Source organism: Lytechinus variegatus, chromosome 11 (assembly GCF_018143015.1).
Source record: "Lytechinus variegatus isolate NC3 chromosome 11, Lvar_3.0, whole genome shotgun sequence".
In the NCBI taxonomy this organism is placed as follows: domain Eukaryota; kingdom Metazoa; phylum Echinodermata; class Echinoidea; order Temnopleuroida; family Toxopneustidae; genus Lytechinus; species Lytechinus variegatus.
Window position 1 is genome coordinate 2,762,151 of NC_054750.1, and position 25,294 is coordinate 2,787,444.

At 36.2% G+C, this 25,294-nt stretch overlaps 1 protein-coding gene and 1 long non-coding RNA gene across 2 annotated transcripts in view; both read left to right on the plus strand.

The window, feature by feature from the left end:
- The first annotated feature begins 2,737 nt into the window (after nucleotides 1-2,737).
- Nucleotides 2,738-20,817, plus strand: LOC121424509. The gene is made up of 3 exons (XR_005971394.1): nucleotides 2,738-2,920; nucleotides 17,437-17,618; nucleotides 20,758-20,817. It is a non-coding gene; the product is annotated as an uncharacterized LOC121424509 (long non-coding RNA).
- Nucleotides 20,818-23,419: 2,602 nt separating this feature from the next.
- Nucleotides 23,420-25,294, plus strand: part of LOC121424293 (alpha-N-acetyl-neuraminyl-2,3-beta-galactosyl-1,3-N-acetyl-galactosaminide alpha-2,6-sialyltransferase-like) — a 43,772-nt gene continuing 41,897 nt past the window's right edge. Inside the window, exon 1 of the mRNA XM_041619922.1 lies at nucleotides 23,420-23,954. The gene's annotated coding sequence lies outside the window, so the exon portion shown is untranslated. The remainder of the gene's footprint in view (nucleotides 23,955-25,294) is intronic.

Genomic DNA, 25,294 nt, shown 5'->3' on the forward strand with positions numbered 1-25,294 from the left:
ATCACCATCATCACTATCATTGTCATCGTCATCAACCATCTATTCATCCATCTTTAACTGACACCACCATGCTTTGCAACGACACCATGCATCGCCAGATCCCACTAATTTTTTTTTTGCCATCGACACAATCATCATTATCATCATCATCATCACCATCATCATCACCATCATCATTATCACCATCATCATCACCATCACCATCATAATCATCATCATCACCGTCATCATCATCATCATCACCATCATCATCATCATCATCATCATCATCACCATCATCATCATCATCACAATCATCACCATCATCACCATCATCATCACCATCATCATCATCAGCAGAAGAAGGAGAAGATTGGCGTGTTGGCTCAGTTGCTAGAGCGTTCTTAAAATTGGGAAGTCGGGAGTTCAAGCCCCGACCGTGTCAGACCAAAAGATGGGAGTCAGCTGCTTCCCTGATTGGCGTTCAACGATTTAACGTCGATCTGGTGCTGCTCAGTGACGTGGCTGCCGGGCCCCACAATCAATTGGGTAATATAATTTTCGGATGATTTCTATTTCGAGCAACAAAATATGGACTTTTGATCATTATCATCATTGCAATATTTGTAATATCTTGTGAAATTCATAATTTGTTAAAGATGAATTTAGGAATGAAATTGTTGAAATAATTTGCTTGCGTAAAATAGCAAAAACAAACAATACTCTGACAATCTACATGTCTAATTGTATTTTCTTTCATCTCCAAAGCCTCTTAAAACCTCAAATAGAATACTTTCAAAGGAATACCATGCTATTGTTACATTGTATCTTCAATAGGTTAATAACAATTCTCTCACGGTGTGCGATGTGCGCCGTTGAATGAAATCTTTATTCAAAGAATAAAGGAGGTTGGGACACTATTCTAATTCGAGGATTATTTATACACACAGAAACCACAGGACATCCCAGCTTTGTATTATCATATTGATTGTACATAGTACATCTTGACACGACATCTACAACCTTCGTGGGGGAGACAATCTATTGTTAGCGCACAAAGGATCAATGGAATTATTCGTAAGGATAAAGGAAACAAACAATAACAGAGGATAGACAGGAGCCAGCGGGAGTTCGTGGCTGGAAATATGCTGCCCTGGTCGAAATACAATTTGGCATTTTTCTTGTACATCTGCATCATTTTTCGAACACGCCATTTTCATGTTATGATGTCATTTTCATATTAATAGACAAGATACCAAAATATGTTCGTAACATTAATGTTCTCTTAGTAGGCCTCTACTTCACACCTTTTAAGACTATAATAAGATGTCTTCACAATAAAATGCCTTTTCTATATCGATTTACAAATACTCTACAAAAGCTGTTCGTGTTGGTATGTTTGATTTTATAATTGAGTGCCTCACATGTGATCTACTTTAAGTGTTATGGGAATGAGAACTCTGGTACCAAGTGTTACCAATACAGTACATTACATTGATTCAATGTTATATTATTAATTGTTGACTTTATCGGTTGGCATTTTCATAGCAGTGTTGAACTAAGCCTATTTGTTAGTATTCATTTCATTTTATGTAGCCAACTCATTCCCTGTAATCATCTTAATCCTATAAAATAAAACGTAATAACATATTGATTTGGGGATCGAAAAAAGACGAAAATACAATTTTGTGACGATATATATTTTATTTATTTTATTTTACTTTATTTCTTTAGCACATTATTATCTATTATTAACGGAATAGGGAGGAAGCTATAACATTCATACGTTGTTTTTGTTATTTATTTATTTATTTACTTATTTATTTGTTCATTCATTCATTTAATATTGTATTTTTCGGAGGAGGGGGTGTTGCCTAGACTTTTCCTCCGGCATACCCTAACGTGTAGTTATACTTAATTTGAAAACATAATGCTTCATATAAGTTTCAACCTAATTTACTCTTTGTGGCTCTATTAACTATTATTGGATATATATTTCAGGACATCTGAAGCCCTGGGGGGGGGGCACTTCCATTCACGAGTGGATACCATGCGCGACCATGGGTCTCGAAAAGCACCCTAAACACGTAATTTCCATATTCTGAAAATGCACCCCTTAACAAGTATTGGCGTGTAAAACCCTATCCTTAACAAGTATTGGAAACAAAACGATACTCTTGACAAATATTCCCTGAAATGAATCCTTCGGTCGTCGGCTTTACAGTACCGTAGTTGGTTTAGTACTATCCCACCTTCTACACCTCGCGAAAATCGGACTCTAAACACGAAGTGTTGAGGCAAAAATGACATCCTTTATAAAACATTTTAATTTTGTTTCATCATCCCCGCAAATTCGACCCTAAACACGTAATTTTCCTAGCAAAATAGATACCCTATTTTCATTACTTTTGTGTTTTGACACCCTTATCACGTTACGTACGTAACGTGCCCTATCGTGAAAAAGACATCCTTTTTACGTGTTATTTTTTTGGTCGCGCTTGGTATCCACTCGTCAATGTAAGTGGCCCCCCGGGATCTGAAGGCAAGGTGTTAAGAAAGTAAAGCCTTAAACAATAGAAACTAATCAACAATTGAAGGTTAACAGAAACATTAGCTTCCCAGGCAACTCTAAAAGTTCATCGAGATTAATAGGTGCTGAACGATTGGGATGGAGGGGGGGGGGAAGGCAGGGGATGGGCAATAATGATCAATAAAGGAACTGGCATGGGGGTACGAATGTGAAAGCGCAGGTGTCATTTATATTGTGACTTATTAACTCTTTATAGTTGGGCGCGCGAGAGTTCGATTGGTATATTCACGTTCAGTTCATTCATCATTACATTCATTCACGACGAAAGAGGCCATAGGCTGTCTCCGTTCCAAGGAATACCACCGCTTTATCTTCATTACTTCATAATATTGGTTAATTTGTGCACCTTTGGTAAGTCACAGATGCTCTTTTTATGTTTTAATTTCGGTTTTCCTTTCTTTTTGCAAAGTTCAAAATGGTTTGTATCCATTTGCATGTACCTACTTCAAGTATATATCATGTAGCCCACCTTGCATTGATAATATTGGTGCAACCCCCTCCTCCATGAGTGGTTATAAATGTTCGTTTTGGCAAAAAAAGTACTTATACTGGTAAAATTATAAAATGATATCACACCAACCGCCAGAGCTTCCGATCGCGTTAAAAGTGTTTGAACCCTAGTTAACCGACTTCAACACCATTGCTTGACCACTGAGCCAATACTTGTCCTCTTGTTTTTATGATGCTGTTCAACTGATTTCGAAGAAAGATTCGTATTGGTTTAACATGCATGTATTTTTTTGACAGATAATTGTAATTGACAATGACAATCTCTTAATTTACTGCTTATAATGACAATATATGTGTTAACTCATTTGTGCTTTTTGAAACGTGAGAGATAAATAGGACTATATTTCAATTATATGTGATATTTCTAGATTGATATAGGCCTGCACAGGGATTGATGATTTATAAGTTGATAATGCAAAATTGTGAGTACAAAATCAATTAAGTAAATGGCAAATATATTATTAAAAATGTGAAAACAAAATATAGAAAATCTTGATTTTTAGGCACCCTTTTCAATTGTTTTCTACATTTTTAATTTTTCCAGGGGTAGGTGGGTGGGGCTGATCCCCCATTGGCCTCTTCGTTTGCCGTAAATTAACCTTGGCAAGATATTGAAAATGTTGATCGATACGTAAGAATTACCTCAATATAAGAATTACATTGTCGAGTGATTGCCAGGACTGGTATTCCTCCACTCTATTGAGAAATACATTTCCTGATATTGTATGTCGCCTTATTATTATATATTTTTAACAAATTGATTAAAAATTTTGTCAATCGCCATCCTAAACTTCAATCCATGAGACAAAGAACACTTTTCTTCCTGTATGTTCTTTTTCCTTTCCCCCACCCCCTTCCCCCAAAAGAAATAGCATCTTGGAAATATTAATACCTAACTGAATGGAGTGAAAAGAGACAAAGACCACTTCACATTATAAACAATGTCCACTCCCCAAAGAAAAAGAAAATTATAATATCTAGGAAAATAACCAACGTGAAAGAAGTACACTGCAAAAAATGATGTACTAATTTAGCACTTACATGCTTGTATAGTGACTGCATTACGAGTGCTGAGTTTCTAGTTTAAATTTGAACTAGAAAATCAGCATTAGTGCAGTCACTCTAGCACTGTAAGTGCTAAATTAGCACTTCATTTTTTACAGTGTATAAACATTGTAAACAAGGTTCTTTTCCTACCCCATTAAAAAATAATGAAATTGATGATTCTTGTAAAAATAAGCAACGGGTGTGAGGTGAAAACAGACTTTACCTGGTGAGTTATCGTCCCTATTTGTTCTGATCCCTGCATATATCTTGATGGCATGGTGATGACAAGATATGTATTATATTTAGTTTTGCTCGGAGAAATAGAGCGGTCGACAATATGCGATCCACTTTATTTTTCCTTCGTGCCCCCGAGGGAGAATTTCACCAGCACAAATAATGCTCGATAATGGCTATTTGTATAATCATGTCTCAAAGCTATACGCGCTTGAACATGGCGAGAGATATTTTTTTCTACCGGGGAAGATCTTCATTTTCAATTGTTTTGTTTTACCTTTATACGAAAATATACTTCATAACCATTATCTAGATGGGAATAGAGCAAAAAGAAAGGAAGCGGATTCTCCTTTTTTATCCAATTTAGGTTTCAGATATTGAGGTTTAAAAAGGGAAAATGCAATAAAGTAACAATATCAATAAGATTATAAGAGTATACCGATGACATTTTCAACACAGAAGGGCCAGTACAAGCTGCATGCGTATACCTTACATATAACTTGTAACTATTTCTTACCTTTGGGAAATTAAAAGAACGCTGATCATATAAAGAACTAGGCCACTAAACTGGGAATACAACAGCGTCCCAAAATGACTGGTCACAAAATATGTAACAAGTATATGCAATGAGTTGCATTTTTATCATATAACACAAAGTGAACAAAAAAATAGTGTGACTTATTATTATTTAAGTCATTTTAGCTCCAATTGAATAAGCCCTTGGTAGGTGTTTTAATTGACTTGGAGTATCCTTGGCCAAACTTAAAGAGTTTCGATAAATATTAAAACCAAACTCAAATCGAGAAAGATCTAAATTAAGTGGTTAAGATATAGGGCTTTTAGAATTATCGCAATCAGTGGAGTAACGAGCCAAAAACTATGAGATATGACGTAATCGAGTAAAATTGATAAAAACAAAGTTGCGAGCGAGCGAAGCGAATGTCTACATTTTTACTACAAATCAAATTTTGTGATAAATTTTGAAATAACATTCAGAAAATGATATCATATTTCACTTTCTCTCTTTCCCTTTCTTTCCCATTCTCTCTCTCTCTCTTTTCCTTGGTCGTGGGTTTTTTTTCGGGGGGGGGGCAAGTACCCCCAAGCATCCCCCACCTGTTCGCCAGTGACCGCAATATGATTATGAGTTTAATTTGAATCTATTGTAATCCTTGTAATACGGGGGCTCAGGTCATTCACGTGTTGATGAACACTATAGTGGTTCCCCAAAGCATCGGAAGGTCAATCACTTGCTAAAGTGTAGAACTTTGGCTGAATGATATTTTCATGATACAGCTATGATATTTTGAAAGTCGACTATACTGTTCACATAATAGAGCTCAACCCCGTCCCATCGTATCACATTCCTTGTGTCTTCAAGAATAGCGTGCTGGGGAGCGTTTCATGAGAGGACTTGTCGGGCGTTTTATCCGACAAGTCCTGTTTTATCCGACAGTTACCATAGTAACAATGCTTATCAGCCAATCAAAATCAAGGAAAGTTGTCAGGTCTGGCAACTTGTCGGACAGAAATGTTGATGAAACGCTCCCCTGATCATGAAGATGACGAATTCATCATGAAATCGAAGAATGGTGTGCGAATTAAAATTTGAGTGATGACTTATTTGCTCTCCTTGGATTCTCACTTCACTTTCGAACTTTATTGTAATTCGGGAATTTTCTCTCCACGGCGCAGGACAGATTTAAGAATATAGAAAATGTATTATCAAACTCACTTCATGACAAAGTATATAACCAATAATAAAAATAATATAGGTATATTTACCCAGGGTAGCCACTTCAGTTTCGAAAACTTTTCTACCAGCGGGCCCTGCTATTATTATTACCCCGGCTTTAGCTGAGCTGCCAAGGCGCTCAATCATTCAAGGAATTTCTTCCTACCGGGTACCCAGTTACCTCACCTGGGTTGACCAAGAAGTCTAGGTCGATAATTGGTGAATAAGATCAGCAACTTCGACTAATTGGACTCTGGAAAAACGACTTACTATTATTTTTATTTTTCGTCAGGTCCGAAACTAAGCACGAAACTGCTGTGTCGGTTCACCAGTTTTCGACACAGACTGACTTTTCTTTGTCATATGGCGAACTTCTTCAATATTTTTACTGTGTCCTTGAATCTGTCCCCGTTGCAATTGCGAAAACTCCCCAGTACCACGTGAAAGAACTTTCCTAATCAAAGTGACATTGTTTGTCTTAGAATTAGTGTCACAACTTTGTTCTTTCTTAAAGGTTTGAGTTTCAACTTTGCAAGACGCAGTGTTGTTTTTACATTCTTCTTTCTGACACTTTTTCAAACACTTATGCATGTAAAGAATGTTCTATTAAATGGGAGGTTCAATCATTTGGCAAGAGACTGGCAATGCCTTTAGGATCACTCTTAATTGATGGCATCAGTTGCACAATTTATTTACACACCAGCTGCATGAACAGAGCAAGAAGCTGTCAGCTTGTAACTTGATTAAGAAAAAAAACGAGATTTTACATTTTGTCTGAAACATTTTTGTCTAAAAAAATGCTCTTGTAGATCGAGTAATGTTTTTGTTTTATTGTCGCTGTGATAATACAAAAAAATGCACTAAAACGTTGAGTAAAAATGCATCTTGCACCTGTGCGATTAGGGAACATGTTATGTCGGGTATTACGGTGAAGGTTAAAAGCATGTAGATATGAAAAGAACTTCAATTGTACGCTTCATTTGGTGATTTTTTTTATATGTTCGCTTTAGTTTTCCCTTATTGGTTAAGGCTAATTTTTTTAGAGTATATATATACGAACGTACTTCAGCATGGTATGTGTCAATCGTGACGATTCTTCGTCCTATCGATTTCATAGAAATTACAGCATCGATGTTGATAATCTTTGTTATGTCCGTACTCTATAGCAGTACGCAGGAATTTCTTGGGGACAGGGAAGGGGAAGGACGCAAAAAAAATCGAAGAAACTCGTAAGCGAGGGGGCGAAGCGACCGACTTTGTCACGTGGGCTTTTTGACTTGTCTAAAATGAAATTTGAGGATTCTGTGTCCACTTTTGGTGATTGTTGTGAAAGTTTTCAGTAAAGAAATGTAAGTTTTCATACTTTCTGGGGGAGGCAACTGCCCCCTAGCCCCAATTCTGTGTACGGCCAGTCGTACATCAAATATATAAGGAATACAAAGATTCCCTCATCGACCCTCTCCAAGACTATATACTTTAACGAAGAAATAAGCCAACTGCTGAAAAATATCCCTTTACCCCTAAAAAATCATTCCATTTACAAATTATTTACCTCATCTTCATGCAAATAACCCGAGGAGAAATTTGCTGTATATGAACGAGTTGTCTTGATGTTAAGTGCATGGTCCTTCTTCTCTGTCAATTATTAGATTTTTTGGTTCCCTAAAGTAAACTCCCTGAATTTAAAGAAAAATCAAATATGGTATTCCTCGCCTCGAGAGTAATTCTATCAATTTTTTTTCATTATCGGTAGGAGTTGTACCCCGTGGTAAAACAAGCCATTAGGAAATCGAGCAAGATTCATCAATATGTAGTCACTAACATAAGGCATAGAGTGTGACAATAATGTCAGTTTAAAAAAAAAAATAGTATGGATATTTATTCTAGACCTCAGCGTGCGGGAAATCATCAATAAAAATTGTATACTACACAATATACCTGTTGTTTTGTCAGATAATATTTAGGACTATCATGACTATGTGAAAAACTTTCAGGTAGAAAATACAAACAGCACATCACGCGCATTAATACTTTCCTGTCCGAAGTCTACTAGAAATCTATTTTTGTATAAATAACATATGATTTTTTTAAAATATTTATAAAAAGCCCGTCCCTGCTGATAAGAACACAGTGTCACAGTGTGATCACAGTGTGTTCTCATAGTGGACTATGTGATATTATTTACACTGCTAAAATGAAGATACTTTCACACTGTGGACACCTCGACAGTGTGACTGTTCATAGCGTGTTCACATGGTCGACTATATGAATATGTGATTCACACTGTTGAAATGTTCAAATATAACAGTGTGAAGGTGATTTCACATTGTTGTCCACACTGTGGCACACACAGTGTGACACTGGGTACACATGTAGCTGAAATTTAGCCAAAATGCTAAATGAGCCAAGGTGTTGGTAGATGATCTAGTCATCGACGAAATGAGAATAGACCTTGTGGGAATTGACCAAACGGAAAGTGGACCAAACAGGTGTAGACCGAGTGGCAAATTACATTTAAATTCTTTTATTGATTTCCCAGAACTATATGGTTAACGCTAGATCTAGTTACGTATATAGATACAATTTAATCTCTTCCCCATTGGCTTTGTGGCAAACTAATGATAAAACCATTAAGACTTTGATTTCGTCATCAAGATCATCATTGTCCCATTAGAGTTATCTTTGGACTCGTTAATCCCAAAATTAAATAATGAGCGGTAATTGGTTGACACCATATTTAGAGTCAATCATGGAGGCTGTTTTTTATCATGTGCAGGATTCTTTTTTTTGTGAAAAAGAACGTTTGTTGTGGAATTAGCTAGTGCCTCTTATGTGTGATGCATGTATCGCGTAGTATACACACGTGAATGTCAAAACTTTAAGAACTTCGAGAAACATTCGAAAATTTACAATTTCAACATCTCGACTGTGGAATTATAGCGCTTCGGATTCTCCTGATCAGTTTGGCATGTAGGATGGTTTCGGGCAACACGTGCATTGTATCGCAATCCTCTTTTATTTTCAACGGCTTTATTGTTTCGTTGTGAGTTTGCGTGTATCTCAATTTCAGCTTGCATGTAAGGTAAATGCAACTTTATGTCTTCTCATTCTAATGCCAACTGTTTCTTTTCATTCTTTATTATACATTTATTTGAGAATCCAATTAGTATATTCAAATTAAATTGACCTTTCCATATAAGCTTGTTAATGAGATATACTGGTCAGTGGCGAATCCAGGGGGCATTTCCGGCCCGTGGATGCCCCCTTTTGAGAATCATAGTCAATATTTTTAATGTGAATATGTCGTTCATACACAAATGTGACCCTCCCCCCTCCCTTTTGAGAGTCACAGGAAATATTTTTACTGGGAATATATATCGTTCATACACAAGTGACGCCCTGTTTTTTTTTCTTTTAGGGGGGGGGCTAGTTAAATTTTTACTTGGGAAAAGGTACCCCCCCTTCGAAAATCCTGGATCCGCCCCTGATGCTGGTTAATAAAGGCATCGTATTCTTCAACACGTTTAAACAATTTACGTACGATTACAAGAGGAAAATGCCTCAGCTAATCGCCGGTTCGCATACATGAAAACATGTGTCGAACAAAAAAATTGGCTCACTGTTTCTCTACTTAAAAGTGTACTTCCAATATATAGTATTGGCTCGTGTGATCGGACTTATAGTTTTGAAATTCTAATTCTTAAGATTCCAAGCTCCAATTTTTACTCGATGTACTACAACTATACCATGCTACAAAGGGATAATGATTCATATAATTTTTGTTTGTAAAAAATGTCGTATATATATATATATATATATATATATATATATATATATATATATATATATATATGAATGCTATCCTTGTATATATATATATATACGAATATATGAATGCGAATATATGAATGCTATCCTTGTATATATATATATATATATATATATCGAAGGATATCTTAAAATGGCGGGTAACAATCTTTTATTCCTCTGTCGGTTTTGCTCTTTGTTTGCAGATACATTCGAGTATACGTACAGAGGCCACTTTCGCTCTATATAACATTTTAATTTAAACCATTTGGCCTATATACAGTGAGATAGAAAGATGGCACATGCACATAAAGCCAATAGAGTCGCAACACGGTAAGTCAGTAGGGGAGCGGACGACCTAAAGATAATTTTTTTCTCATTTTAAGTCATAGCGGGTAGTACACTTTGTTGTACACTTTATATATATATATATATTTGCAGCCCTTCTTTAGTCCACACTTGCTAGGGTATATCCTCTTCCATGTCAAACGCGGTGAAAGGTATATTTTCAATTGGAATATCCTGGCAAAAATCTACCTTTTTTTAAAGTAGGACGTTGCTATCGATCTATTCTATCAGATATTATCTAGTTACATCAATTCATTCGCTATATTCCTCAATCAATATTGACGATAGTATTTCTGTCCTTTGTTCGGATTAGCTGGCGAACCGATATCTTTGTTATTATGGAATATGACGAAACTCGCCAAAATGAGCGTGGTGGAAGATCAAAGTTGTGTATACGTATAACCATCAATATTACATGTATATATTTGTTCGTCCACGAAAATAGTTCTTTAAAAGTTTCGTGGGCTTGACCCAAATGGCTGTAATCCGTTGCCTGCACATGGTGTCTTAAGGCAGAACACAGAATTATTTTCAGGGGGGGTTAACATTTTCTCGAAGAAACCCAAAAGCGAGAGAGCTAAGCGACGGAGCTTGTCATTGTGGCGTTTTTGCATTTCGTTAAGTGCAATTGGAGGGTTTCGTGCACACTTTGGTGAAATTTGTAAAAACTTTCATTAAAATATGTCAAAATGTCTTGGAGGCATCCCACCCTCCGCTGGGTTGTGTGTAGTGTATACTACCCGCTTTGACTTAAAACGAGATAATATTAGGGCGGGACTCAGCTCCCCCTACCGAATTACCATGGTGCGCCTCCATTGGCTCTTTGGTGCATGTGTCATCTGTCCTCTCAGTGTCCAATGTAATAATAATAATCCGCTTTTATATAGCGCTTAATCCATCGGAACGACATGTCTAAGCGCTTTACAGATATATTATTACCCCGGTCGTCGGATTCAATCAGTCATTCCCGCACACAATGTGTGCACATCCTCCACTCTCTGGGGAGTATTCCAGTCAGTCGCCGGTGAAGCGCACGCAGTACGGGACAAGCTACAATGACTTTCACATCCTACCGGATACCCATTTAGCACCTGGGTCGAGAGTGGCAAAGTGTAGATTAACGCCTTGCCAAAGGACGCCAGACCGCGGTGGGATTCGAACACACGACCCTCTGTTTACAAGGCGAGAGTCAGAACCACTACACCACGGCTCCCCCATGTGAACTGTTAATATAGTCATGTGGCCCCTGTATGTATACTCGGGTGAATCTGCAAAAAAGAGCAAAACTCAAAGAGGAATAAAGATTGTTACGTGCCATTTTAAGATATACTTCAAAATCACGGTCATACGCTGTAACAGTAATTCCTATACAATGTGCAGGATTTTTTTAATCTCGGAAATTGTAACTCCATGCTCCCCGGGTTAGTGACTAGCAATGGTTATCCTTAGACTAACTATATAGCGAGTCTCCATTTTCCTCAAAATGTCATACTCGCCTTACTGCTAATCTAATCTCGTCTCATCCATTGCCCATCATTAGGTTAACAGTGTATGTGCGGATCCCCCGTCACATACTGTGTACATCACATCATCATGTAACACTGTCTGCACTCAGGGTAACCGGCCAACCTCCAAACTATCCCCGAAAATTGAATTACAGTACAAAATGGCGCACCTGCTATCCGCAGATGCGTCACTGAATGTTCTCCTTTTATGCTCTAGTCAGACCAATGCGACAGACTCCAAACCGAGCGATGGTATGTCGTTGGATATGACGTGATATATTCGGTCGGGCTGGCGTCAGGTTTACCGGTGTGACCGAACATCACTCATCTCGCTTTTGCGTTTGAAACTGTAGTTAAGTAGGCTGACCCTGTTGTGCTTCTATAAAAAGTCGTCATTGGACAAATTTCGATGTCAACCGGTTTTTCTGACTAGATGTCGAGGAACAAAACTTTTAAAAAGGATAACAATGATGATAACGACATAGTCCGGAATATGTTGATCATCGTGGTAGGAGAAATATCTAAAAAAAAATTAAAATGTTGTCACTTGATGGGGCATGATGAAGCAAACAAGACGTTTCGACTTCTACCTGCTAGTCTTCGTAAAGCAATGTGGGCAATTTCGTCCAGGATATATAGCCACTTCAGTTCCGAAAACTGTTATCACTGAGGGCCCTGCCTAACATGATAATATTACGGATTATGAATCACGAAATAAAGATGATTTTGAAATCACTATGTGCTACTGTATTTAAATAAGATATGACGTCCAGTAATTTTAATTTCAAAAGCTCTGAACGTGTGAAAGAAGCACGGAGTAAAATGAATTGTTTAGTACATATCCCACTTCAGCACCCATCCCTTACCAATCTTTACTCTGTCAACAAAAATATACTTTTCTCATCGACTCAGATGCAAATTTAAGTGGTTAAATTATGTTATAAATCATGTAAATGCTACTGTATATTAATTGTGACACAAGTAGTAGAATAGAGAACAGTGAACGCTTAGAAAAGAAGGGGGGTTTGGAGGTGTTTACGAATGGAAAAAAAAATCACAATCGGTTAGAAGGGTAGAGGGAAACAGAAAGAGAGAGGGAGAGTAATAGACAAAGAACAAGGAAATGAGAAAGAGTGATAGAAGCGAGAAGGAGAGAAAAGGCAACGATATAGAGTGAGAAGGAGATGGAGAGAGAGGGAGGGAGAGAGAGAGACCGGGAGTAGAGAGGGGGATAGAGCCGACGAGAATGCTTTGAAGATTAATTTTGTCTATAATGAAGAAACATGACTCTAGCCCTAAGGCATTATTTTGTTTGTTTGCTAAGCCCACTTTGATGGATGGCGATCGAGAATTCAAAACATTTTTTTCTCTCTCTGTTTTCCTGAGGTACCGACCTTTACTTCGAGCTTAGAGATGTTTGCACTGAATCAAAGGTATTTGGTAATTTCTTACAGGCATGAGGTAAATAAGGTTTCATTTTTTTTAAAACATTGCAGTCTTTAGATAAGGGGTTAATTTTAACGATTAAAAAAATATTCGATAGCGCAGACGGATGTACCCCGCTTCTTAAATGTATGTTATTTTATTACTATGAATTGAATAAAAATTATTCTGTCGGATCAACATTAATATTCAAATGATAATGGTGATTCTTGTTTTCATATTTCAGTTTTCTCAAGACTATTATCATTATTGCTATTCTTAGCAGTACAAGCTATTTTTATATTAGCCTATTCGTTACATTGTTATCACTATATTTTCATTATCACCACTGTTATGAGTATTAACATCATCATATCATCATCATCATCACCATTATCATCATCACCACCATTATCATCATCATCACCGTCATCATCATCATCATCATCATCACCGTTATCATCATCACCGTTATCATCATCACCATTATCATCATCAACGCCATCATCATCACCATCATCATCATCATCATCACCATCATCACCGTCATCATCACCATCATCATCATCACCATCATCATCATCACCACCATTATCATCATCAACGCCATCATCATCAACGCCATCATCATCATCATCATCATCATCACCATCATCACCATCATCATCATCATCACCATCATCATCATCATCATCATCATCACCGTCATCATCATCATTACACCTATGAACATCACCATCATCATCGTAGTGTTTTCATTCGCATTGTCATTATGACTTCCATGACCATCGCTGTTATAAATCGTTGATATTATACCTCTCTCTCTCTCTCTTATTCTCTCTTCTGCCCCATTGTGATAAAAAAGATATACAAATGATGTAAGAATTCGAATCCTTTAAATAAAAATCCTACTCGATTACATATAGACACATAATTATACGCTATTATGAATACGTAGTACAATCTACGGTAGATGTGGACATAGTGGTTTTAAAGCCACATTTCTATACAGTCACATTAAATACTATACCAGCCTGAAGTACTTAGGCTTTTGACGATTCTCTTCTCAGAATGCAATACTTGAACCCATAAAGTGCAAGCTTTCATCAAGTAAAAATCTCTTTTTATCCCAAAATTGGCAATTATCATTAATTTCCTATTGATTTTCATATATTAAGAAATTAATAAAAGATGAACATAACATGAGTCAACATTAACAAATGATAAATTATTAATATACTGAAAAGTTCTCAACTGTTTTTAAAAATCATTTTTTTTTGTACTGCGTTGCCAGTTTTAAACGGCAACGACACTACAAGTGTATCATTTTTTCAGTATTCATTTTTTTTCTCTCTAATCCTTTTCATTATTTAAGCTCGTTAATCATGATTTAAATAATTATGTGCCCGAAGAAGTACTCCAGAATATTCATAACCGCAGATATTTGTATTTCGTTTGTTTATAATATGGCAAGAGTGCGAATTAATGTAAACAGGAATTCGTTGCGTGTCTTTTCCACGACATACGGTGTTGACATCTGAGGGGTTCTCAATATTTTGGGTTATGCATGTGCAATTTATACTGTCACAAAACAGATTAAATTTTGCAAAATATGTTGAATATCAAATCAATTAGATATTACTATTTTATAAAAAAAATTATGAGATTTATAAAAGGAGTGAACATGGTAAAGAGAGAATTAAGTAAGATTATGCCTGCTCTATCTGTACTGGAAACAGAACAAAAATCAAACATCTTGATGCAAACGTCGTTACTTATCCACGGTGCATTCCGGAAATGCGGCATCGCATTCGTGAGATTTATAACAGATAATGGAGTTGATTACCCATGAAAATCACATCACCACCGACCACCGCATTTGTAGCAAGACAAGTGGAGCAATGTGATTGAATAAAACGGGACTCCTCAACTTCACCTTTTAAAGAGCTGTCGAGTAAAGGTTAGACGGAATATTATTGAAGGCTTCTAACAGCACATGGTACATCTTCATTTCTGTAGTCTTTCAATGTGGTTCATGATATTGAGATTCAACATCCTTCTATTCATCTTTCATGCAATCTCTCCCCCTCTCTCTTCCTCTTTCTTTGTCTTTTTAAACAATTCTTATCTTTTCTCATCACTTGTACATAAAGTGTTTTACCTTTTTTAATTGTGCATTATTTAATTCATCCTCAAATGTTCCTCACATGTTTTGCATTAATTTCTGAAATTGTTTTAAGAGAATTATTAGCAGATGCAAATGATGTGCCACTAAGTTCAATTCAATCTGATTCATGTTATAAATCCAATCTTGCCCCACTCCACGAAACCTGCAATTTACCACGTTTTCAAGGCGAGTTCTATCTAAAAGGATTTGCATCTTTTCTAAACCATTGGTTTACAATCTTTGGTGGCTTTTCAGCTTTAAGTACATGTATATTTTTCTTTAAAAAGGGGGAAATCAAGTAATGTAAAATTAAAAAAGATAACCTATCCAACTTTTATTACTGTAATACGATGAGAGACACAGGAAGGGCATAAAATAAATAGAGAGTTCGGGATAATGACCGAGGGAAATGTTCACATTATGTATTCGGCTTGGAACATTATCGACTTTTATATGGCTAGCCAAAGGTCATTGCATTGTAGTAAGTGAGTTGTCGCATCTTAAATAGAACTTATTCGTTTTTTGTAAGAGAAGAGAGAGAGAAAGAGAGAGAGGGGGGGGGGGTGATATTAAGAGAGAGAGAGAAAGGGAGAGATAGAAAAAAGTATAAGGATGTGGGAAAGGGCAGAGAAATTGAGTTACCGCATCTGTAAGGATGGATCTCATTCATCACTGTGTTACCGAATAAGGCCTCCGAAGGGGAACATTCGAGCATATTTTTAGGAGACTGCATTTGGAATTTCGAATAATGGAAATAGTGAATTCTAAAAAAAGAGGAATGGGTTGGAGAGGACATTGGCTTATCGGGGTATAGTGAGCGAGACTTTATCCTATTCCACTGTAAAAACTGTCGACTTTATATTCTGCATGCGATCTCACAATAATCAAAGAGATACTCTCTCTCAATATCTTTCCTCTACATCTCACTCTCTCTTTCTTTTTTTAATATCGGATCTCCCCCCCCCTCTCGCCTTTTCCATCTGCATTCTCGTCCTCAAACCTTATATCACTCAGCATGATGGGTTTTTTTCTTCTTCTGAACGTCCAATATCATTCTAAATGCAATCTTCTGAGATCCTATATAATCACATTGATCATGGCCCAGATGGGGCCGCTCAAGCGTGGATTTCAAATCTCACATCTTTTTAATAATCTTAATCGTTCTCTCTAAATGCAAAAAGAGCTTATCTAGTCCCTAATCACACTTCTCTCAGAGTGGAAGTAGGAACCAATCCCTTTGGAGTGAGCTGTACGTCCTTATAGAGTAAATCGTGGCTTCTTCTGGAGTGAACTCTGCATCTTTTTTTTGGACACTTTCACTTTAAAAAGAGGTTAAATCCACTGTAGAAAGATGCAAATCTTACTCGAAAATGAGCGAGTTCGTCTAACGCGGAGAAAAGTATGATTAAGGACCAGATTAGCTCTATTGCATTTAGAGAATTGTGGACAAGCATGATAAAGGGATTTCACCCATCCAATTAATACAACATCCCTATATGGAAACAACCCAAAGGAATTTCCATTTCTTAAGTCGGCATCGTTTGTTACCTCGGAAATTGCTCGTGAGGCTTTATCGTCGCAACGTGTCGGTTTCTTGCACGAATAGTGCGCCAACTATTTAACGTTTTTGAAACTAGAGCCAGAGGTTTAAGATTTAAAATAAATCAAATAATGATTCAGGCTATTAAAGTGATGTTTCTTTATTTTGCCAAGTTTATATACAAATACATACAAATGCATAAGGTATGCCAGTTCAAATAACTTCACAGGATACACCAACGAAAGCAAAAAATCTTATTCTAAAATGGGATACTCTAGAAAGAGAAATGTATCGCAAAAGACAATCAAAACATTTACTATCATGTGAAAATATAAATTGATTAAATGAAAGAAAACTTATATATTAAAGAAGTAAAAAGAAATAAGAAGAACAAGGAGCTAAAAGAGAAAAAAGAAATAAACAAATAGCAACCCTCTCTCTCATCGCACTTTCGTTTTCTTTCCTTTTTTTCAAATTGGGGATATGAATAATGGTTTCATAACGGCCATATTGACTGGGTCATTCAACTTCACTTTGCATCCAATCATACAGGAGTCCTCCATTCTTCTTGATAGTTAGAGTGTGAAGGAGGCAACAAATGTACACTGTCACGTGATACTGAGGAATCCACTTCAGCCCGCCAAGAGTTTGTAATTTGAGCATGTGTAGTACTATTCTTGAATGACCAGTTTTGTCCCAACACGGCGCGCCGTCTCCATCATTTTGAATTTCAAGTAAGTACATTTCCGTTTGGAGGAGAGGGGGGGGGGGTTACAGGGGAGGACGCATGCGGATTTCATTCAGTCTGAAAAGTAAATGATCCAAAATGTGTTGCTTTCAACCCGAATATGGTAAATGGATATCTGGCAGGAATTGTTTCCTTGAAATGTTTCCCGCTCTGTATAGACTGCAGCCATGTATTGTTATACGCAACATAGGTTTCATTGACTTTCCTCTAATGTTTGGAGATGTGACCATTGTACACGCAATGTTGATTACAAATTAAAATGTTAAAAATCTAAAATTTAGCATCGTTTGCGCCGGCACTCCGTCATGTGAAGAAAACTATACCCCAAAGTAGTAAAAAAGAAAGAAATACTTTATATGAAAAAAAATTGTCTTAACATGAATTGTATCTTCCAACGTGTCGACAATATTCATTATGTTTTGTACTATACTTTATTTTTATGCATTTCTATGAAAAAATAAAGGCAATTAAAAGATATTTAATTTTCCTTAAATTGAATCTAAATGAGCAATAATGGCATAAATGAAAGTTCTTTATTTTTATGCCTAGTATACACCTCTGATATGCCTCAATAAGTCGACTGCTTCTCCATCTGTCGTAGTTTTTTTTTTTTGCAAATAGACAATTTTATCGTGTTTTGCTGCTAGCGGAATATATTTCAAGTAACTTCGATTTTTTTAACTGTTTCATTTTACAAAACACTTCACTCCCCTTTTCCGCGAAATGCTTTTAAAACATCCTTATCTTCCACGCATTTCTTTTTGCCCTAAGTAGCTCCAAAAAAAAAGATAAACAAACTCTCTATTGGATTGGTAACCATTAGACGAAAAATAAATTTCCCCGAGGCATTTTGATTGCGTCTTCTCTTTTCTTTTTGGTGACATTGAATTTCTTCGTGAAAGCGGAGAGACATCATTGATTAGATATTTTATGCTCTAAACTTGTTTACCTAATTTTTGAGACCATCGAGGAGAAGCAATCAATAGTATACCCATGATTCTTTTATTTGATGATTTTTTTTAGAAGCCTAGAAATAATTCGATTTCTTCAATTTGCCAAGCTACACTGCGACATAACGTACCGCAAAGAATGAATAACATCGCAAAACAAAATGTGTTGTAGAGAAGCTGAAACATTTAAGATGTTTAATTTTCGAAGAAATGTTTTTACAAGTTGTAGTGCAGAGTGTGTAGGACATTTCTTTTGGCAGACATAAAGCTGGAACAAATTATGATAAAACAATTTCAGATACAACCAATGATAAATTTTATAATATTTATTATTACTGTACATTTGACTGTAGCTTGATTCGAAACGGGAGATGACATGATGTCTCACATTTATGGCAAACATTATATCCTATTATAACTCCTTCATGATCATGATGAAATACCGCGATATTTTTTTTAATCATTTTCTTATCAATTTCTTATCTACTTTTGAATATACGGATCTGTCTTATTGTTTAAGCGAGCGAAATGCACCAGAGAAATCGTTGTAGAATGGAATGCTAGTACTTTCAGAATGATATTTTGAAAATGACCAAAAAGAAAACAAAAATGAAGTTGCATGCGTTTCTTAACATTTTTCCAATTTTTTCTGTAACAATGTCTCGATTATGATGGATTTCAATTTTTTTTAACAATACATTTGTGAAGTCTTGCCTTGCTCACATTATTTTACTGATTTCCCATTTGAATTATACACAGTAGATATTAAAATTATAGTAGCGATCGTGTGTTTACTCCCGAAAATAGAAAACAAAAAGAAAAGATGTTTCACTTAAGGAACTATATTCCTTCTATTTAAATCGCGAAAGGCGCTGTGGGGCAGGTCCTTCATGTTTTGAGTAAAAATTAAACATTGGTATCTGGTTATGAATGGAGACATTTAAAGGGTAAAGAAAACTCTTATGAAGCAGAATATTTAATTTTCTTCATGTACTTTGAGGGGTGAAAGAAATAGGCTATAGGGCTGATAATAGAAAGGGACATGATTTTGAAATTCGCATTGAACGAAAAGGAGTAAAAGAGCGTGCTTCTACCTTAAATAAAGGTGGGTTTACTAAAGCTCCAAAAGATATCTCACTATCAACTAAAACATGTTTCCTTAAAACTACATTTTTTTTTCAGTGAGAGTACTTTGATATTTTATTTCATAGACTTAGATAAGTACTTGCATCTATAACCATCAAAAGCAAAAGAGTTTTCATTACCATAATTATTGTCGAATCTAGACAATGCACGTAAGTGTTGGTGGTCGATGGTGTTTTCGACCGCTTATACCATCATTTTAAATGAAATTCAAAGTCTCGCACTCATTCAGCATAACCAACTACATTTCACCGTTCTCATAACTCATCTGAAGTATGAATACTTAGCTTATGATTTCAGCCACGACTATTCTTCAATATTGCACATATACTTCTCAAAAAACCGCTGGAAGTTTATCTATAGTAAATCTTCCTCTACCGCAATGAGAAGCAAGTTTGGAAATCGTTATCCAAACAAGTCTGAAGCTTGAGCAGGTTGAGAGGAAAACGCGGTTTAGATTAGACTCTTTATCATCGTCTGCTGTTTTTTTAAGTAGTACACAGTTGCAATAAAAAAAAGGTGAAAGTTATATCAAAGCCATTTTTCCAAGTTCATCATCTTAATAACATGAACATCTTTGGACTTTTCGTGCAATGTTGCTATAGTTTTATGCTATAATAATAATAATCTTCTTTAAACATACTTTTATATGTATTGATTTTATCAATATTCCTTACTATCAGTATAATTATCACGAGTAGATATTAGTTTTGGTTGTAATAGTACTTTAATTCTTGTTGATATAAATTTTTATTTTTTTCTTTGAATAACCCTCTCGTCCTATATTAGGAAGATGCGACTTACGAAGTAACATTTGTATTTTCTAAAGATTTTAAAGCCTTTTTATGCGACTGCATCTATACCTCTCCCCTCCCTTGTTTAAGAAAGTATGTATCCTTACACTCCAAACTGGTTGTAACTTGTACCAATTGAAAGTTTCGTAGTCTTTAAAAACATACGAAGAATTATTTCCTTCATTCATCTTTCTTCTCGGGATGATTTCCGTAATGTTCATTTTTATTGTTCTTACAGATAAAAACGCTTGGACACACGTCAAGATACGTCACTAAAGGTAAGAGGAAACTTCCATATTATGACTAATGAAAATTATGCTTTCCTGACTGTGGTTGTATAAACCTATGTATTTATGTATCATTCACTGTTTTGAAGGTGAATTAGTTCATAACAATCGCAAAGATTCACGCCTATGTATAACGGTATTGCCCTCTCTCTTAAGAAAGTTTCCTTTCTTTCTATTGAAATTAGCATACCCTAGATATCAATTTTTATAAAAGCATACACACGCACACACACACGCACGCAAATTACCATGTACCACTCGACTACCCTCGGAATCCTTACCAACTATGCGACATGCTGGGGACAGCTTCATCAACATTTTTGTCCGCATGTTGTGAGATCTGACACCTATCCTTGATTCTGATTGGCTCAGCAGGACTGTTACTATGGTAACTGTCGGATGAAATGGGACTTGTCGGATAAAACGTCTGACATGTCCTTTCATTAAACGCTCCCTTGATCGAGTTAACTTATGTTCTACTTAATCACAGTTACAGTCTGCTGCTCTTTATTAAGTTCATATAAACACGAAATATGGCACCAACATGACCAATAAACAAATTTAAAGGAATAGAACTCGTTTCGATGATCACGCCCAAAACAAAGGGCGTCGCATTATACGTCGGTGTTTAGCGCATTGATCACACCACCCCTGTATACGAAAACAAGCAATTCTTACATCTTCTGTATTATATATAAAAAGCCAATACACAAAAGCTCCTTTCCTTTTTTTTCGCTAGGAATTTATTTTCCATAATCACCGATGATTCAAGTAAACATCACACCATTTAGTCATGATTAATGCCAGAAGGAAAATCGGTTTATTTTGCTTTTCATTATTACCGCGCATACAGCCTGCGGCGTGGCTCTATAGTCGTGATGCACACAGATTGCGAGCTCTGACACACTTTAAAGAGCTCGACTTTCAACAGGCCTCAAAACAGTTCGATGTAAGGCCGTGTTAACGCAACCACTCTCATAACATCGGTATTTTTCATGTACAAATACGAATTTATGGATCAACATTATGCATTCCATAGGTAATTCTAATATTCTAATATGTCTCATGTTCTCGTCTGAATCTGTTTTAAGAGGCTCCAAAATTTATTCAGTGATTAAGGTATTTTATTGACAAGGTAGAACAAGAAGCTACAAATTATTATTTCAAGTACAAATATGATAATGAAGGGAAAAGACAATATATACGCGAGGGGAAGCTCAGATATTCATCACCGCATTACAAAGCCCTTAAACTGCGCGTTATTCCTTCTTTTACATCAGTACTGTCTATACTCTCTAAATGCAAAGGAGCTTATCTGGTTTTCACTCAAAAGGAGGTAGTAAAATCACTTATAAAAGATTGAAATCTCATTCCATCAGGACTGGTCTCTCATCTCAATCTGAGAGGAGTGTAATTAGGGACCAGGGAGCCGTTTCATAAAGCTGTTCGTAAATTCATCAAGAGCGACTTTATAGGAACGACCGGTGAACCTTCCTTACATGCTAAACCATCGCAAATTCAATATATACCATTTACGACAAGAAAGGATCACCAGTCATTCTTGAAGACGCTCTTAACTTACAAACGGCTATATGAAACACCCACCAGAGTAATCGCTTTGCATTTAGAGAATATCTATAGTAGATATGGAACTACTTCCGGATTATTCAACCTTTTATTTCCTCCTCCATGGTAATCATTATTCTATTCAAATCAAGTCAGTGATATAAGCCATTGGCGCATACATTCGTAATTCCGAAACTTCGTTATTCCGAAGGTTCGGATATTCCGAAGGTTCGTAATTCCGAAGCTTCGTTAGTCCGAAAACGATATTAAGATTCGTAGTTCCGAAGGTTCGTTAATCCGAAAACGAAATGAGGTTCGTAATTCCGAAGATTCGTTAGTCCGAAAACGAAATGATTAACGAACTTAATTTCGTTCTCGGATTAACGAACCTTCGGAATAACGCCACAAGTGTTCAGATTAACGAACCCTTCTACGTTTTCGGATTAACGAACATCGAGGTATAGACAATTTACGTGGAATTACGAATCTTCGGAATTACGAAATGTAACCGCAATCAAATTCACAATCATTTTTTTCTGTTCTACGAGCACCTTACCTGCATGATACGAAACTGTGTACCATTCAGGTACGAAAGATGCAAAATTGCACCTTCAAAAGGTACTTCGAGCGTAATATTGCCAAAGGAGCTAAGTTGAAACTTTTTCCCTTTAGGAATTATGATCTTTGTGTGTTCATTGACGCATTTACCCTTGTCATTCATTGTGTTTTCTCTACAGCAACATACTGTAACATGATAGTGAAATGGATTGCTCGCCTTGACGTGATATGGAAAAGAGTAGTCTTGCTCACTGACAATACAATTTATGAAATTATTAGTTTAAAGCACGAGATCGTGGTATTGTCCGAATTACCTCTCTACCTCAGGTAATTAACCTTCAAAACATTATGCATAATAGGCCTACGGGTTGCAAAATAGTTTATTCAAATAACCTTATTAAAATCCAGTTGCTTGTGGTTAGAATAAAAGCACCGGATAATAAAAAGATTAAAATGGGGCCTGGATCGTAGCAACGAGGCATCAATAAGAAGGAAGTCGCAATCTACTCTGGATTTGGCGTGAAGTATAGGGATCAAGCGCCTGCCAATATCTCATCGTGTTGGAGTCGGAAAGTGTATTGAAGTGCGCGACGCCGTTCAATCATCAGTTACTGCTAGAGCTGACTCCCCGCGGTGTTCATTTTCAAGGGTGGTTGGCTAGCAAGCAGCACGCACCAAACGCTCTTCTGCACCGGCGCATAATGTGGGCTTAGATTTCCTCGACTTTCGGATGTCTACTTTTTAATGTGCTCTTCAACCGCATTTTCTCTTGTCCTCTCCATTGCACATGTTGCCTTTTAAGTGTGAATTCCTACAGAGATACACCCCTTTCCATTCTATACGTCGTCACCAGCAGTCAAGATGGATTTTATAAATGTTTTCAGAGGTTCACATCTATTTCGGTGAGCTTGCAAATTAGGTCGTGACTTTCTTTGGTTTTGGACATTCCACCCACACAGAAGCATTCATATACCTTCCAGAGACACACTTACAGAAGACTGTCTTTGTATAATTATTGAGGAAGGTAAGACAACGTTTCTTTTCGTTTATATTCCTAATTTCTGAATATAGATTTTTTTTTTAATACTTCAGGTCTTATCTGCCGATTAGTATCCGTTGTCGATGTAAATCCCATTAAGTGATTTTTAAAATGACCTTGAAAATGATAATCTGTTATGCACCAATGTTATAAAATGCCTAAATTTCTTGGAATATACTTGCTAAACTATTTTTCTTAAACGCATGATCATCATAGCCATGCAGGGGCTACGTGCTTACCACTCTTTTTCCTCAAATGTCGATGGACAAATAGGCCTTTGAAGTACCGACCCATTCGGTTATAACATTTTCATTCCTTCAAATAATTATTGAATTATAATGAAAGAAAAGGTACATAATAAGAGTAATTAAAAAGCATTGGAAAGCTCGTCCTGATGCCTGTGCGATAGAGTCCTTCGCCATTGTAAAAAAAACCCCAGTTTTAATGCATCTTGGGTTCATTTTATATGTAAAAAGTCATTAGCAGCTCGAGCTAAAGCCGGGGTAATAATGATAATAACAACGCGCCTCGGAGTAGAATATTTCTAGATAGATGGCGCTATATAAATGCCTATTATTATTATTATTAATTTTCATTGACAACTGTTATAAACTTCTGGAAATCATTGCGTCTGATTGGTCGAGATTAAATTGGTTAATTAAAATCACTGACAGAGTGTTTCATGAAAAGCCCCACTTATCCAATAAGTATTCAAGCATGTCTCGCTCCAATAAAAAAATATTCTTTATATCAAAGGCATCAAAGACAAAGACCATCCAACAAAAACTTTAGTTGAATGAAATGACAAATGACAAAATAATTAAACATTAAACATATCTAAAGCTAAATTTATTTTTAAGAAATCGGACTAAGGTAAAATATTTTACATTTTAAGATTTCACTTTATAAAACAAAAAAGTCTTGTAAAAAATTAGTAAAATTCAGGTCTTAGAAACTTCTCTATTTAGATAGTTGCATTCACTGGAATAACAGGAATATAGCGAGTATGATAATGAACTGCGGACTTACACTTCACTTGGTCACAACATTTTTCTAATTGTGGCTTGGACTCTGAAAATAAGAAAGACAGGCAGAACAGTCACATTGGGTGACACTATCTCAGCAAATCTGAAGGTTATATCTAGAACAAAATACATGCACTCTAAAAACAAGAAATGTTAACTTAACGTTTGAAAGGTTGGAGGAGTGACAACATTTTCTAAATGTTGTATTTACCACTTTAAGTGGTTCTACCCAACATTTAAAATGTTGGATTCAGCTTTATACAAGGTTGGATTTAACATTTGGAAAAGGTTGTCACTCCT